The following is a 14850-nucleotide window of genomic DNA, read 5'->3' as shown; positions in this document are numbered from 1 at the left end:
TCCAGTTCCATTCTTCTTTCTCAAGATTGCTTTGGCTATTCAAGGTTTTTTGTATTTCCATACAAATTGTGAATTATTTGTTCTCGTTCTCTGAAAAGTACTCTTGGTAGCTTGATAGGGATTGCATTGAATCTATAGATTGCTTTGGGTAGTATACTCATTTTCACTGTATTGAGTCTTCTGATCCATGAACATGGTATATTACTCCATCTATTTGTGTGATCTTTGATTTCTTTCACCAGTGTTTTATAGTTTCCTATATATAGGTCTTTTGTTTCTTTAGGTAGATTTATTCCTAAGTATTTTATTCTTTTTGTTGCAATGGTGAATGGAAATGTTTCCTTAATTTCTCTTTCTGTTTTCTCATTGTTAGTGTATGGGAATGCAAGGGATTTCTCGGCGTTAATTTTATATCCTGAGACTGTACTCTATTCATTGATTAGCTCTAGTAATTTTCTGGTGGAGTCTTTAGGGTTTTCTATGTAGAGGATCATGTCATCTGCAAACAGTGAGAGTATTACTTCTTTTCCAATTTGGATTCCTTTTATTTCTTTTTCTTCTCTGATTGCTGTGGCTAAAACTTCCAAAACTATGTTGAATAGTAGTCGTGAGAGTGGGCATCCTTGTCTTGTTACTGACTTTAAGGGAAATGCTTTCAATTTTTCACCATTGAGGATAATGTTTGCTGTGGGTTTATCATAGATAGCTTTTATTATGTTGAGGTATGTCCCTTCTATGCCTGCTTTCTGGAGGGTTGTTTTTTTTTTATCATAAATGGATGTTGAATTTTGCCAAAGGCTTTCTCTGCATGTATTGAGATAATCATATGATATTTATCATTCAAGTTGTTAATGCAGTGTATCACATTGATTTATTTGCAAATATTGAAGAATCCTTGCATCCCTGGGATAAAGCCCACTTGGTCATGATGTATGATTTTTTAATATGTTGTTGGATTCTGTTTGCTAGAATTTTGTTGAGGACTTTTGCATCTATGCTCATCAGTGATATTGGCCTGTAGTTTTCTTTATTTGTGGTATCTTTGTCTGGTTTTGGTTTTAGAGTGATAGTAACCTCATAGAATGAGTTTGGAAGTTTAGCTTCCTCTGCAGTTTTCTGGAAGATTTTGAGTAGGATAGGTGTTAGCTCTTCTCTAAGTTTTTGGTAGAATTCACCTTTGAAGCCATCTGGACCTGGGCTTTCTTTTTGTTGGAAGATTTCCAATTATAGTTTCCATTTCTGTGCTTGTGATGGATCTGTTAAGATTTTCTATTTCTTCCTGGTTCAGGTTTGGAAAGTTATACTTTTTTAAGAATTTGTCCATTTCTTCCAAGTTGTCCATTTTATTGGTATATAGTTGCTAATAGTAGTCTCTTATGATCCTTTGTATTTCTATGTTGTCCATTGTGATTTCTCCATTTTCATATCTAATTCTGTTGATTTGATTCTTCTCCCTTTTTTTTCTTGATGAGTATGGCTAGTGGTTTGTCTATTTTATTTATCTTCTCAAAGAACCAGCTTTTAGCTTTGTTGATTTTTCCTATGGTCTTTGTTTCTTTTGCATTTATTTCTGCCCTAATTTTAATGATTTCTTTCCTTCTGCTAACCCTGGGGTTCTTCATTTCTTCTTTTTCTAGTTGCTTTTTGTGTAGAGTTAGGTTACTTGTTTGATTTTTCTCCTGTTTCTTGAGGTAGGCTTGTATTGCTATGAACCTTCCCCTTAGCATTGCTTTTACTGAATCCCATAGGTTTTGGGTTGTTGTGTTTTCATTTTCTGCTGGGGTGGCAGGGACGGCGTTGTCGAGGAAAGACTTATTTATTTATTAATATAAGATTAGATTAGGAAGAAATAATGTAGTAGGAAAACTAAGTGGAGAAAAGAGGCTGATTAACTTGGTTTACGTGGAAAGCCAATAAAGTTCCAGACAAGGAACTTGCACCATCTATGTTAGGCTGCCGGTGCCCGTTTTAATATTGCAGAGTGCCCCGCCTTGGGCTCTCTCTCTTACGGATCTTAAAAGCCATGACAAGTAAGTAGATATGGTGAGCCTCCACGTTCCAAGGGATCATCCTGAAAAGGAGTAAAGAGGAGACACGGGGGAAACCAGTCCTTCCAATGACTGGCCCCGCCTCTATTGTCTAGAAAGGCCTTTTATACCTTTTTGATTGTACATAGAGATCAATGGGTAATACAAAATTATGTAGCATTAGCAGCCCAGACTCTTTCTCTATATCTTTTTGTATACAAAAGGTCTCAGGTGATTTACATTATCTTCTGGCCAAGAGGCTTGCTATCACTTTTTGGCTCTCTTCCTTAATGAATGTTAATTTCATTTCCCCTGAAGTGTTTTTCTTTAATCTGCATCTCCTTAAAGCACTAAAGTTACATCTCTATAGAACAAAGGTGCAGTAGGTTATAACAAAGAAGGTACTTAATTCAAAGATCTAATGTTGCTACTTATTTTTCCTATATACCAACTATATCAACAAGTAAAAGATATGAACATTTGGCAGCAAGTATTGGCTCAACAAATGAAACCTTTAATCAGTCCTATTCTAATGATTTTGACTCCTCGGAAGCCCCTACATTCCTAGGATGTTTTAAGCTTCCTGTGCCTCCTGAAGTCAGGAGGCCTCAAACAATCACATGTGCAGCTGTGCGAGTCCTGCAGGCAGGCTAAAAAGCCATTAGAGGGGTTTTTGGATTGAAACACCCTTTCAAATACAGAAGACTAAAGCCTGGAGATGACTTTTTCCAGGCAGGCATATTCTTATTTTTGGGGGTACACGCTCAGGAAATACCAGGGGGAAAACCTGAGATCTGACTCGACCTTGCCCATCAGATCTCTGCCGCATGACCTTGTCATGGGTGGGATTCCTCACGCTGGCTCCAGGCAATTTTCATTCTTTTTTATGAACATTTTGATTTCTTTTGTGATTTCTTCTGTGATTTGTTGGTTATTCAGAAGTTGGTTGTCCAGCCTCCATGTGTTTGTATTTTTAATAGTTTTTTTCTTGTAGTTGACATCTAATCTTACTGCATTGTGATCAAAAAAGATGCTTGAGATGATTTCAATGTTTTTGAATTCACCAAGGCTAGATTTATGGCCCAGGATGTGATCTATCCTGGAGAAGGTTCTGTGTGCACTTGAGAAAAAGGTGAAATTCATTGTTTTGAGGTGAAATGTCCTATCGATAGCAATTATGTCTAACTAGTCCATTGTATCATTAAAAGTTTGTGTTTCCTTGCTAATTTTTTGTTTAGTTGATCGATCCATAGGTGTGAGTAGGGTATTAGGTCTCCCACTATTTTGTGTTACTGTTCATTTCCCCTTTCATACTTGTTAGCATTTGCCTTACATATTTCAGTGCTCCTATGTTGGGTGCATATATATTTATAATTGTTATATGTTCTTCTTGGATTGGTCTTTTGATCATTATGTAGTGTCCTTCTTTGTCTCTTTCCACAGTCTTTATTTCAAAGTCTATTTTATCTGATATGAGTATTGCTACTCCTGCTTTCTTTTGGTCTCTACTTGTGTGGAATATCTTTTTCCAGCCCTTCACTTTCCGTCTATATGTGTCCCTTGTTTTGAGGTGGGTCTCTTGTAGACAGTATATATAGGGGTCTTGTTTTTGTATCCATTCAGCCAGTCTTCGTCTTTTGGTTGGGGCATTCAACCCATTTACATTTAAGGTAATTATTGATAAGTACGATCCCATTGCCATTTACTTTGTTGTTTTGGGTTCGAGTTTATACACTTTTCCGTGTTTCCTGTATAGAGAAGATCCTTCAGCATTTGTTGAAGAGCTGGTTTGGTGGTGCTGAATCCTCTCAGCTTTTGCTTGTCTGTGAAGCTTTTGATTTCTCCTTCATATTTGAATGAGATCCTTGCTGGGTACAGAAATCTGGGCTGTAGGTTTTTCTCTCTCATCACTTCAAGTAGGTCCTGCCATTCCCTTCTGGCCTGAGAAGTTTCTATTGAAAGATCAGCTGTTATCTTTATAGGAATCCCCTTGTGTGTTATTTGTTGTTTTTCCCTTGCTGCTTTTAATATTTGTTGTGTTTGATCTTCATTAATTAGATTAATATGTGTCTTGGGGTGTTTTGCCTTGGGTTTATCCTGTTTGGGACTCTCTGGGTTTCTTGAAATTGGGTGGCTATTTCCTTCCTTATTTTAGGGACGTTTTCAACTATTGTCGTCTCAAGTATTTTCTCAAAGCCTTTCTTTTTGTCTTCTTCTTCTGAGACTCCTATGATTTGAATGTTGGGGCGTTTAACATTGTCCCAGAGGTCCCTGAGTTTGTCCTCATTTCTTTTAATTCTTTTTTCTTTTTTCCTCTCTGCTTCACTTAATTCCACCATTCTATCTTCCACCTCATTTATCCTATCTTCTGCCTCAGTTATTCTACTCTTGGTTCCCTCCAGAGTGCTTTTGATCTCAAGTTGCTGCATTATTCATTATTGATTGACTCTTTTTTATTTCTTCTAGGTCCTTGTTAAACTTTTCTTGCATCTTCTCAATCCTTGCCTCCAGACTATTTACATGTAACTCCATTTTGTTTTCAAGATTTTGGATTATTTTACTATCATTTTTCTGAATTCTTTTTCAGGTAGACTCCCTGTTTCCTTCTCTTTTGTTTGGTTTGGTGGGCATTTATCCTGTTCCTTTACCTGCTGAATATTTCTCTGCCTTTTCATCTTGTTTAGATTGCTGTGTTTGGGGTGGTCTTTCTGTATGCTGGAAGTTTGTGGCTCCTTTCTATTGTGGAGGTTCCTCCCTGTGGGTGTAGTTGGACGAGTGGCTTGTCAAGGTTTCCTGGTTAGGGAAGCTTGCATCAGTGTTCTGGTGGGTGAAGCTGGATCTTTTTCTGCAGTGCAATGAAGTGTCTAGTAGTAACTTTTGAGGTGTCTATGGGTTTGGTGTGACTTTGGACAGCCTGTATTTTAATGCTTAGGGTTGTGTTCCTGCTCCTCTAGGCTCTCCTGCACCAGCGCAGCCACCGCTACTTGGACGTGGGTTGATCTTCCCGGCCCCCGACCCTGGCCTCGTATGCAGGGTGGCTCCTCCAGACCGTTGCCCCTGACCTTGGACGCAGGGTGGCTCCTCTCAGCTGCAGTGAGCACACCAGCCATCACAGGCCTAGAGGAGCTATCCCACGTTGAAGGTCAGGAAGGGCGGCAGTGAGGAGATACCCTTCGTCCAAGGTAAGGAGCAGCGGCTGTGCTTTGCTGGAGCAGCCATGAAGAGATACCCCACGCCCAAGGTAAGAGAAACCCAAGTAAGATGGTAGGTGTTGCAAGAGGGCATCAGAGGGCAGACACACTGAAAGCATACTCACAGAAAACTAGTCAATCTAATCACACTAGGACCACAGCCTTGTCTGACTCAATGAAACCAAGCCATGCCCACGGGGCAACCCAAGATGGGCGGGTCATGGTGGAGAGGTCTGACAGAATGTGGTCCACTGGAGAAGGGAATGGCAAACCACTTCAGTATTCTTGCCTTGAGAACCCCATGAACAGTATGAAAAGGCAAAATAATAGGATACTGAATGAGGAACTCCCCAGGTCAGTAGGTGCCCAATATGCTACTGGAGATCAGTGGAGAAATAACTCCAAAAAGAAAGAAGGGATGGAACCAAAGCAAAAACAGTACCCAGCTGTGGATGTGACTGGTGATAGAAACAAAGTCCGATGCTGTAAAGAGCAATATTGCGTAGGAACCTGGAATGTCAGGTCCATGAATCAAGGCAAATTGGAAGTGGTCAAACAAGAGATGGCAAGAGTGAACATTGACATTCTAGGAATCAGCTAACTAAAATGGACTGGAATGGGTGAATTTAACTCAGATGATCATTATATCTACTACTGTGGGAAGGAGTCCCTCAGAAGAAATGGAGTAGCCATCATGGTCAGCGAAAGAGTCAGAAATGCAGTACTTGGATGCAATCTCAAAAACGACAGAATGATCTCTGTTCATTTCCAAGGCAAACAATTCAATATCACAGTAATAATCCAAGTCTATGCCCCAACCAGTAATGCTGAAGAAGCTGAGGTTGAACGGTTCTATGAAGACCTACAAGACCTTGTAGAACTAACACCCAAAAAGATGTCCTTTTCATTACAGGGGACTGGAATGCAAAAGTAGAAAGTCAAGAAACACCTGGAGTAACAGGCAAATTTAGCCTGGGAATGCAGAATGAAGCAGGGCAAAGATTAATAGAGTTTTGCCAAGAAAATGCACTGCCCATAGCAAACATCCTCTTCCAACAACACAAGAGAAGACTCTACACATGGACATCACCAGATGGTCAACACCGAAATCAGATTGATTATATTCTTTGTAGCCAAAGATGGAGAAGCTCTAAACAGTCAACAAAAACAAGACCAGGAGCTGACTATGGCTCCAATCATGAACTCCTTATTGCCAAATTCAGACTTAAATTGAAGAAAGTAGGGAAAACCACTAGACCATTTAGGTATGACCTAAATCAGATCCCTTATGATTATACAGTGGAAGTGAGAAATAGATTTAAGGGCCTAGATTTGATAGATACAGTGCCTGATGAACTATGGAATGAGGTTCGTGACATTGTACAGGAGACAGGGATCAAGACCATCCCCATGGAAAAGAAATGCAAAAAAGCAAAATGGCTGTCTGGGGAGGCCTTACAAATAGCTGTGAAAAGAAGAGAGGCAAAAAGCCAAGGAGAAAAGGAAAGATATAAGCATCTGAATGCAGAGTTCCAAAGAATAGCAAGAAGAGATAAGAAAGCCTTCTTCAGCGATCAGTGCAAAGACATAGAGGAAAAGAACAGAATGGGAAGGACTAGAGATCTCTTGAAGAAAATTAGAGATACCAAGGGACATTTCAAGCAAAGATGGGCTCAATAAAGGACAGAAATGGTATGGACCTAACAGAAGCAGAAGATATTAAGAAGAGGTGGCAAGAATATACAGAAGAACTGTACAAAAAGGATCTTCTTGACCCAGATAATCACAATGGTGTGATCACTCATCTAGAGCCAGGCATCCTGGAATGTGAAGTCAAGTGGGTCTTAGAAAGGATCACTACAAACAAAGCTAGTGGAGGTGATGGAATTCCAGTGGAGCGATTTCAAATCCTGGAAGATGATGCTGTGAAAGTGCTGCACTCAATATGCCAGCAAATTTGGAAAACTCAGCAGTGGTCACAGGAATGGAAAAGGTCAGTTTTCATTCCAATCCCAAAGAAAGGCAATGCCAAAGAATGCTCAAACTACTGCACAATTGCACTCATCTCACACGCTAGCAAAATAATGCTCAAAATTCTCCAAGCCAGGCTTCAGCAATATGTGAACCGTGAACTTCCTGATGTTCCAGCTGGTCTTAGAAAAGGCAGAGGAACCAGAGATCAAACTGCCAACATCCGCTGGATCATGGAAAAAAGCAAGAGAGTTCTAGAAAAACATATATTTCTGCTTTACTGACTATGCCAAAGCCTTTGGCTGTGTGGATCACAATAAACTGTGGAAAATTCAGAGAGAGATGGGAATACCAGACCACCTGACCTGCTTCTTGAGAAATCTGTATGCAGGTCAGGAAGCAACAGGTAGAACTGGACATGGAACAACAGACTGGTTCCAAATAGGAAAAGGAGTGCGTCAAGGCTGTCTATTGTCACCCTGTTTATTTAACTTCTATGCAGAGTACATCATGAGAAACGCTGGCCTGGAAGAAGCACAAGCTGGAATCAAGATTGCCAGGAGAAATATCAATAACCTCAGATATGCAGATGACACCACCCTTATGGCAGAAAGTGAAGAGGAACTAAAAAGCCTCTTGATGAAAGTGAAAGAGGAGAGTGAAAAACTTGGCTTAAAGCTCAACATTCAGAAAACGAGGATCATGGCATCCAGTCCTATCAGCTCATGGCAAATAGATGGGGAAACAGTGGAAACAGTGTCAGACTTTATTTTGGGGGGGCTCCAAAATCACTGCAGATGGTGACTGCAGCCATGAAATTAAAAGATGCTTACTCCTTGGAGGAAAAGTTATGAGCAACATAGATAGCATATTCAAAAGCAGAGACATTACTTTGCCGACTAAGGTCCATCTAGTCAAGGCTATGGTTTTTCCTCTAGTCATGTATGGATGTGAAAGTTGGACTGTGAAGAAGGCTGAGCACTGAAGAATTGATGCTTTTGAACTGTGGTGTTGGAGAAGACTCTTGAGAGTCCCTTGGACTGCAAGGAGATCCAACCAGTCCATTCTGAAGGAGATCAGCCCTGGGATTTCTTTGGAGGGAATGATGCTGAAGCTGAAACTCCAGTACTTTGGCCACCACATGCGAAGACTTGACTCATTGGAAAAGACTCTGATGCTGGGAGGAATTGGGGCAGGAGGAGAAGGGGACGACAGAGGATGAGATGGCTGGATGGCATCACTGACTCGATGGACGTGAGTCTGAGTGAACTCCAGGAGTTGGTGATGGACAGGGAGGCCTGGCGTGCTGCAATTTATGGGGTCACAAAGAGTTGGACACGACTGAGCAACTGAACTGAACTGTGTTCCTGCATTGATGGAGAATTAGCGTGGTATGTCTTGCTCTGAAACTTGTTGGCTCTAGGGTGGAGCTTGGTTCAGTGTAGGTATGGAGGCTTTTGCATGATCTCTTGTTGATTAATGTTCCCTGGAGTCAGGAGTTTTCTGGTGTTCTCAAGTTTTGCATTTAAGCCTCCTGCCTCTGGCATTCAGTCTTATTCTTACAGTAGCCTCAGGACTTCTCCATCCATACAGCACTGAGGATAAAACATCTAGGTTCATGGTGAAAAGATTCTCCATAGTGAGGGACACCCAGAGCGGTTCACAGAATTACATGGAGAAGAGAAGAGGGAGGAGGGAGATAGAGGTGATCAGGAGGAGAGGAGGGGGAGTCAAAAGGAGAGAGACCATTCTAGTGAGTGATCAGTTCCCTAGGTGTTCTCCACAGTCTGGAACACTCAAAGAGATCACACAGTTAAGTAGAGAAGAGAAGGGGAGGGAGGAGATAGAGGTGACCTATGAGAGAAAAAGGAGAGTCAAAAGGGGAGAGAGCAATCAAGCCAGTAACCACACTCCTAAGTAAAAATGGATTCTGAAGATTGGATTCTTAAAGGTATAAAATTGATAACAAATACCAAAAAGCAAAGATTAAAAATCTAGAGTAGAGGTTCGACTCTCAAAAGTACCTTATTAAAAAAAAATCACAAAAATGATAAAATATATATATATTAAATTTGCTTTAATAATAGGGTATTCTTTTACAGCAATATAATAGTAGGTTTTAAAAACGAAATTTAAAGGAGTAAAAGAACTTAAAATTTTTTAAAAAAAATTTAATAAAAAATGATAATGGTAAAAGTGTCAGAGTTTATTTTGGGGGGCTCCAAAATCACTGCAGATGGTGACTGCAGCCATAAAATTAAAAGACGCTTACTCCTTGGAAGTAAAGTTATGACCAACCTAGATAGCATATGAAAAAGCAGAGGCATTACTTTACCAACAAAGGTTCGTCTAGTCAAGGCTATGGTTTTTCCAGTGGTCATGTGAGAGTTGGACTGTGAAGAAGGCTGAGCGCCGAAATATTGACACTTTTGAACTGTGGTGTTGGAGAAGACTCTTGAGAGTCCCTTGGACTGCAAGGAGATCCAACCAGTCCATCCTAAAGGAGATCAGTCCTGGGTGTTCTTTGGAAGGAATGATGCTAAAGCTGAAACTCCAATACTGTGGCCATTTCATGTGAAGAGTTGACTCATTGGAAAAGACACTGATGCTGGGAGGGACTGGGGGCAGGAGGAGAAGGGGACGACAGAGGATGAGATGGTTGGATGGCATCACCGACTGGATGGACGTGAGTTTGAGTGAACTCCAGGAGTTGGTGATGGACAGGGCGGCCTGGTGTGCTGCAATGCATGGGATCACAAAGAGTTGGACACGACTGAGCAACTGAACTGAACCGAACAGTAAAATATATCTAGGAATTTCTCTGGAGCTGTTGAGGGCACTGTGGGGTCTGCTCAGTTTCAGACAGTTCCTTTTTCCAGCATATACTTCTTCTCAAGGTCTGTAGGCCTCTTCCAATGTAGTCAATGCTAAATACAGGGTTTTATTTGTTGCACCTGTCACTTCCAAAACGGTTCCCTCTTCTTTGCTTATTTTGGCTTCCTCTGTTTGCAAGTCTCTTCAGTGTCTAATTTCCACCCTGACACAAGGGGGCGAAGGCAGTCACTTATTTAGGATCAATTGTTCAATTGTGCTGCGTGGAGGGAGGAACACTGCAAGCCAATATCACTGGCGTGTGTGGGGAGTGCTCACAGTGTCTGGGCCACACTGGGTTTGCCCCTGCTCATGGCAAACTCCAGGTTGCTCTGCAGGGGAACTGTCTAAAGTGGGCCCTGGGTTGCGTGCAGTTCCCAGGTCTAAACCACTCAGGTTCAGGTTCTCGGGTATTCCACAAATGCACAGACTTGGTTGGGCTTGTGTTTTGTGCCGTTCCCAGGTCCAAGAAGCTCAAGTGACCAGGTGCTTGGCGAGCACACACTCCCCAGGTGGGTGGTGCATCTTATCACCCACCGTCCCTTTTCCCAGCTCTCAGTTTCCTGGGAGCGCCATCTCAAGTGTGCCGTGTGTCTTCTCTAGGGAGCTGATCTCTGCCTGCAACACCCTGGCAGATGTCAACCGCCCAGGATCCCAGAATACTTGGTTAGCAACTGGGAGCCTGCTCGCCGTTTGGTAGAGGATGCCATCTCTGGGGCCAAGTTTGCCCCTCGCCTTCCAGCTCTGGCTGTCGCCCACCTGCCTCTCTGCCTCCGGCAGGGGAGGGACTGGTAGCTGGCTAGCTCTCCTCTGGTTCTCGCTCAACCCTTTATTCTGTGAGCGGCCCAGTAGTGCCTTAGGTTAGAGCTTTTCACAGGAAAGTTTTTTTTTTTACTCTCTCTGGCTATCCATGGTTTGGGTTGTTAGCTCCCTCAGATTGCCCTCAGGGCATTCAGGCCTGTCCTTACCCTAAGCAACACAGCCAACACCTCCCTGTTCAGCCACTGCTTGATGGTGGTGGACACGAGTGCCGGGAGCCAGCGTGAGGAATCCCACCCATGGCAAAGGTCATGAGGAAGGAAGCCCAACAAAACACAAAGGCGTGACCTGGCTTCAGGGGTTCCCCCTGAGTTTTCCTGAACATCTACCCCCAAAAACCAGAGTCGGCCTGATTTTATTGTACTGTGCTTTTTCACTTTTCTGACACTCGTTGGAAAAAGTTAACTTAGGGCTTCAGTCTTCTGCATTTGAAAGGAATGTTTCAGCTCAAACCCCTCTGATGGCTCTCTAAGTTGCCTAACAGGTTCCCCTGGACTTTTTACAACTTGCGAATTGTTTCAATTCAGTTCAGTCACTCAGTCATGTCCGACTCTTTGCGACCCCATGAATCGCAGCACACCAGGCCTCCCTGTCCACCACCAACACCCGGAGTTCACTCAGACTCACATCCATCGAGTCAGTGATGCCATCCAGCCATCTCATCCTCTGTCATCCCCTTCTCTTCCTGCGCCCAATCCCTCCCAGGATCAAAGTCTTTTCCAATGAGTCAAGTCTTCGCATGTGGTGGCCAAAGTACTGGAGTTTCAGCTTCAGCATCATTCCTTCCAAAGAAATCCCAGGGCTGATCTCCTTCAGAATGAACTGGTTGGATCTCCTTGCAGTCCAAGGGACTCTCAAGAGTCTTCTCCAACACCACAGTTCAAAAGCTTCAATTCTTCAGCACTCAGCCTTCTTCACAGTCCAACTTTCACATCCATACATGACCAGAGGAAAAACCATAGACTTGACTAGATGGACCTTAGTCGGCAAAGTAATGTCTCTGCTTTTGAATATGCTATCTAAGGTGCTCATAACTTTTCCTCCAAGGAGTAAGCATCTTTTAATTTCATGGCTGCAGTCACCATCTGCAGTGATTTTGGAGCCCCCCCAAAATAAAGTCTGACACTGTTTCCACTGTTTCCCCATCTATTTCCCATGAAATGATGGGACTGGATGCCATGATCCTCGTTTTCTGAATGTTGAGCTTTAAGCCAACTTTTCGCTCTCCTCTTTCACTTTCATCAAGAGGCTTTTTAGTTCCTCTTCACTTTCTGCCATAAGGGTGGTGTCATCTGCATATCTGAGGTTATTGATATTTCTCCTGGCAATCTTGATTCCAGCTTGTGCTTCTTCCAGGCCAGCGTTTCTCATGATGTACTCTGCATAGAAGTTAAATAAGCAGGGTGACAATAGACAGCCTTGACGCACTCCTTTTCCTATTTGGAACCAGTCTGTTGTTCCATGTCCAGTTCTACCTGTTGCTTCCTGACCTGCATACAGATTTCTCAAGAAGCAGGTCAGGTGGTCTGGTATTCTCTCTGAATTTTCCACAGTTTATTGTGATCCACGCAATCAAAGGCTTTGGCATAGTCAATAAAGCAGAAATATATGTTTTCTAGAACTCTCTTGCTTTTTTCCATGATCCAGCGGATGTTGGTAGTTTGATCCCTGGTTCCTCTGCCTTTTCTAAAACCAGCTGGAACATCAGGGAGTTCATGGTTCACATATTGCTAAAGCCTGGCTTGGAGAATTTTGAGCATTATTTTGCTAGCGTGTGAGATGAGTGCAATTGTGCAGTAGTTTGAGCATTCTTTGGCATTGCCTTTCTTTGGGATTGGAATGAAAACTGACCTTTTCCATTCCTGTGACCACTGCTGAGTTTTCCAAATTTGCTGGCATATTGAGTGCAGCACTTTCACAGCATCATCTTCCAGGATTTGAAATCGCTCCACTGGAATTCCATCACCTCCACTAGCTTTGTTTGTAGTGATCCTTTCTAAGACCCACTTGACTTCACATTCCAGGATGCCTGGCTCTAGATGAGTGATCACACCATCGTGATTATCCGGGTCAAGAAGATCCTTTTTGTACAGTTCTTCTGTGTATTCTCGCCACCTCTTCTTAATATCTTCTGCTTCTGTTAGGTCCATACCATTTCTGTCCTTTATTGAGCCCATCTTTGCTTGAAATGTTCCCTTGGTATCTCTAATTTTCTTCGAGAGATCTCTAGTCTTTCCCATTCTGTTCTTTTCCTCTATTTCTTTCCATGATCACTGAAGAAGGCTTTCTTATCTCTTCTTGCTATTCTTTGGAACTCTGCATTCAGATGCTTATATCTTTCCTTTTCTCCTTGGCTTTTCGCTTCTCTTCTTTTCACAGCTACCATTTTGCTTTTTTGCATTTCTTTTCCATGGGGATGGTCTTGATCCCTGTCTCCTGTACAATGTCACGAACCTCATTCCATAGTTCATCAGGCACTCTATCTATCACACCTAGGCCCTTAAATCTATTTCTCACTTCCACTGTATAATCATAAGGGATTTGATTTAGGTCATACCTAAATGGTCTAGTGGTTTTCCCTACTTTCTTTAATTTAAGTCTGAATTTGGCAATAAGGAGTTCATGATCTGAGCCATAGTCAGCTCCTGGTCTTGTTTTTGGTGACTGTATAGGGCTTCTCCATCTTGCTGCAGAGAGTATAATCAGTCTGATTTCTGTGTTGACCATCTGGTGATGTCCATGTGTAGAGTCTTCTCTTGCGTTGTTGGAAGGGGGTATTTGTTATGGGCAGTGCATTTTCTTGGCAAAACTCTATTCATCTTTGCCCTGCTTCATTCCGTATTCCAAGGCCAAATTTGCCTGTTACTCCAGGTGTTTCTTGACTTCCTACCTTTGCATTCCAGTCCCCTATAATGAAAAGGACATCTTTTTTGGGTGTTAGTTCTACCGTGAGAGGCAGAAAGCTTAAAGATATAGAGCCTTTTCTAAAGAGCTAAAGATCATATTGGTGATGGGTTTTCACTGTTGAGTCAATAACTGCTGCCAGGTCTCCATATTCTTTATCTTTTAACACCTGAAGGATATTAATCAATGTAATTGGGATATAGAAAAAGGAATATAGTAGTTTTGATGTTAGCAACAGTAGACTTTTGAGTTAATTACTTTTCTTTTGTTATAAATCACTGTACTCCTTTTACTTGTTGTAAATTGTTGTGCCTTTGCTATGTAAGAATGTAACTTTATTTAGTTCTTTCTGAGAGTGGTACCAGACTTTGGGAAGAACAACACAAATAAGTCTTCTGGTTGACAAATCCTTATCAGAAAAGGGCCGTAAAATGTTAATTGGCCTTATGGCCAGAAGATGATGTGAATCACCTAAGACTTGTGTATACAACTAAGTGTGCAGAGAAAAAGCCTGGCCTCAATAAGAGTCAGGGCTGCTTACGCTGCATAATTTCATATTATCCATTGATCTCTATGTACAAAGAAAAAGGTATAAAAGGCCCCTCTGGACAATAGAGGATGGGTCAGTCACTGGACTGGTTTCCCCCGTGTCTTTACTCTACTTTCTGGCTCAATTCCCATCTGGGGCATGCAGGCTCGCCATGTCTACTCACTTGCCCCGGCTTTTAAGATCCACGCGAGAGGGAGCCCAAGGTGAGGCACTACCACCCCCCCACCCCCCCCTCCTCCGCTATTCAAGAGGACGCCGGTGGCCTAATGTAAATGGTGCAAGTTTCTTGTCTGGAACTTTATTGGCTTTTCACGTAAACCAAGTTATTCAGCCTCTTTTCTCCACTAAATTTTCCTACTACACTATTTCTTCTTAATCTCTCTTTATATTTCTAACTAAATAAAATTTTCCTTGCCCACGCCGTCCCTGCTTCGAATTACCCTGGATCCACTGGGGCTGGACCCCAGCACATGAGTGTCTGTCTGGGCTACTTCTCCTCTGGGAGTTGTGGTTAGGC

The sequence above is a fragment of the Ovis aries genome, chromosome 4 (genome assembly GCF_016772045.2).
Source record: "Ovis aries strain OAR_USU_Benz2616 breed Rambouillet chromosome 4, ARS-UI_Ramb_v3.0, whole genome shotgun sequence".
NCBI lineage: Eukaryota > Metazoa > Chordata > Mammalia > Artiodactyla > Bovidae > Ovis > Ovis aries.
Note: the sequence above shows the minus strand (reverse complement) of the source record.